Source organism: Apodemus sylvaticus, chromosome X, assembly GCF_947179515.1.
Source record: "Apodemus sylvaticus chromosome X, mApoSyl1.1, whole genome shotgun sequence".
Lineage (NCBI taxonomy): Eukaryota > Metazoa > Chordata > Mammalia > Rodentia > Muridae > Apodemus > Apodemus sylvaticus.
The window spans coordinates 83,539,425-83,542,745 of NC_067495.1; positions in this window are offsets into that span (position 1 = coordinate 83,539,425).

The following is a 3,321-nucleotide window of genomic DNA, read 5'->3' on the forward strand; positions in this document are numbered from 1 at the left end:
CTTAGCACTGCTTTCATTGTGTCCCATAGATTTGGGTGTGTTGTGTTTTCATTTTCATTGTGTTCTAAAAAGTCTTTAATTTCTTTCTTTATTTCTTCCTTGACCAAGGTATCATTGAGTAGAGTATTGTTCAATTTCCACGTGTATGTGGGTTTTCTATTGTTTCTGTTGCTATTGAAGACCACTTTTACTCCATAGTGATCAGATAGGAGGCATGGGATTAGTTCGATCTTCTTATATTTGTTGAGGTCTGTCTTGTGACCAATTATATGGTCGATTTTGGAGAAGGTACCATGAGGTGCTGAATAAAAGGTATATTCTTTTGTTTTAGGATAGAATGTTCTATATATATCAGTTAAATCTAATTGGTCCAAAGCTTCAATTAGTTTCATTGTGTCCTTGTTTAGTTTCTGTTTTCCTGATCGGTCCATTGAGGTAAGTGCAGTGTTGAAGTCACCCACAATTATTGTGTTAGGTGCAATGTGTGCTTTGAGTTTTAATAAAGTTTCTTTTATGAAAGAGGGTGCCCTTGCATTTGGAGCATAGATGTTCAGGATTGAGAGTTCTTCTTGTTGTATTTTTCCTTTGATCAGCAAGAAGTGTCCCTCAGAGTCTCTTTTGATGACTTTGCGTTGGAAGTCAATTTTATCTGATATTAAAATGGCTACTCCAGCTTGTTTCCTGAGACCATTTGCTTGTAAAATTGTCTTCCAGCCTTTTACTCTAAGGTAGTGTTTGTCTTTGACCCTGAGGTGTGTTTCCTGTAAGCAGCAAAATGTAGGGTCCTGTTTACGTATCCTGTCAATTAGTCTGTGTCTTTTTATTGGGGCATTAAGTCCATTGATGTTCAGAGATATTAAGGAATAGTGATTGTTACTTCCTATCATTTTTGACGTTATTTTTTAAAATTGAATGCTTGACTTCTTTTGGGTTTGATGAAAGGTTACTATCTTGCTTTCTCCAGGGTGAAGTTTCCCTCCTTGTATTGGTGTTGTCCTCCTATTATCCTTTTTAGGGCTGGGTTTGTGGATAGATATTGGGTAAACTTGGTTTTGTCATGAAATATCTTAGTTTCTCCATCTATGGTGATTGAGAGTTTTGCTGGATATAGTAGTTTGGGTTGGCATTTATGTTCTCTTAGAGTTTGCATGAGATCTGCCCAGGACCTTCTAGCCTTCATAGTCTCAGGTGAAATGTCTGCTGTGATTCTGATAGGTCTTCCTTTATATGTTACTTGGCCTTTTTCTCTTACTGCCTTTAATATTCTTTCTTTGTTTAGAACATTTGGTGTTTTGATTATTATGTGATGGGAAGTATTTCTGTTCTGGTCCAGTCTGTTTGGAGTTCTGTAGGCTTCTTGTATATTCATGGGCATCTCTCTCTTTAGGTTTGGGAAGTTTTCTTCCATAATTTTATTGAAGATATTTGCTGGCCCTTTAAGTTGTAAATCTTCACTCTCATCTATGCCTATAATCCTTAGGTTTGGTCTTCTCATTGTGTCCTGGATTTCCTGGATATTTTGGGTTACAAGCTTTTTGCATTTTGCATTTTCTTTAACTGTTGAGTCCATTGTTTCTATGGAATCTTCAGCATCTGAGATTCTTTCTTCTATTTCTTGTATTCTGTTGTTGATATTTGCATCTCTGTCCCCTGATTTCTTCCCAAGGCTTTCTATCTCCAAAGTTGTCTCCTTTTGAGTTTTCTTAGTTGTTTCTTCCTCTGATTTTAGATCCTGGATGGTTTTGCTAAGCTCCTTCACTTGCTTGTTTGTGCTTTCCTGTAATTCTTTAAGAGATTTTTGTGTTTTCTCTTTCATGACCTCAGCCTGTTGACCAAAGTTCTCCTGTATTTCTTTAAGAGATTTTTGTGTTTCGTCTTTCATGACCTCAGCCTGTTGACCAAAGTTCTCCTGTATTTCTTTAAGTGTTTTTTGCATTTCCTCCTTGTTGGCTTTTGTATTCTCCTGGATTTCTTTCAATGATTTTTGTGTTTCCCTTGCAAGGGCTTCTAACTTTTGATCCATTTTCTCCTGAATTTCTTTAAGTGTGTCCTTCCTGTGTTCCTGTACCAGCATCATGACCAGTGATTTTAAATCCAAATCTTGTTTTACTGGTGTGATGGGGTATCCAGGACATGCTGGTAGAGGAGAATTGGGTTCAGATGTTGCTATATTGCCTTGATTTCTGTTAGTGACGTTCCTGCGTTTGCCTTTTGCCATCTAGCTCTCACTGGTGTTACTTGGTCTTGCCAGTGCTGGACTCACCAGTGCAAGCTGCCCCTTCCCCGTTGGCCTCTTGTGCACAGCTTACACCCTGCACTGCCTGTAGACAGGGTGCTGCTGTCCAGGCTGTTCAGATCCTGAAGCAGGCACCCGAAGGCTCCCGCTGGGGCCCGCTGGATTCACTGGAGCACACTGACTTCTCCCAGCTGGCTGCCCGGAAGCCCCCGTTAGCCTCTCGAGGGACCTGGAGATGTGGTGCGGCCGCCCAGGCTGATCTGAAGTGGAGAGAGGTGAGCTGAGGGCTTCCGCCTGAGGCCTTGCCCCAGATTGTGTCTGTGGACCAGATGGAGCCCGTGTGCACCCCCAGGGAGCACCGAAGGTGTATGCTGCTCTGACCTCCCCTGTGTTCCACTCACTCCGCTGGGCGGCTGATTCCCCAACCGGGCTGGCGCACACAAGGTTAGCCTGGTCGCCCAGGCCCTGAGTCCAGGCAAAAGCCTGGGAGGCCAAGGTCCGAGCAAAATTCCCCTAGGGCTATGACTGTTAATTGGGTCCTCCAGGTGACCCGGATGTCCGGCGTGCACGTCCGTGCTCCCCGAAAGCACTGGGAGAGTCTGTTGTGCTAATAACCTCCTGGGCGGGTTGACACACAGATGGCCCACCAAGCCGCCCAGTTCTTGGGGTCAATCCTGTGCCTTTTGGGGCCTAGACCCCCGTTTTGTTAGCCTCAGGCTACGCTTGTTAGCTGTCTCTGCCCTCCCGAGCACTCTGGGTCCTGTAGGCAAAATGGCGGCGCGTGCGCCGGCCAGGGCAAAAAAAACCTCCTAGCTGGGTTGGCACACCGATGGCCACCCGAACAGCTCAGGGCCTGGGTGCAGGCCAACGCCCGTCGGGCTCAGACCCCTGCGGTGTTGGGCCTCGGATTATGTTTGTGTACCTCAGACTGTCCGATCTCTGGTGTCCGGAATCAAGATGGAGGTGAGTCTCTCCTGACTGGCGGGAAGCCGAGTTCTGAAGTGGCTTCCGTGCAGCGAAAGGCTCCGCAGAACCGTAGCTGCTTGCCGCCCAGCTGGTCAGCCAAGGTCAGTGGTCGTGGGCGC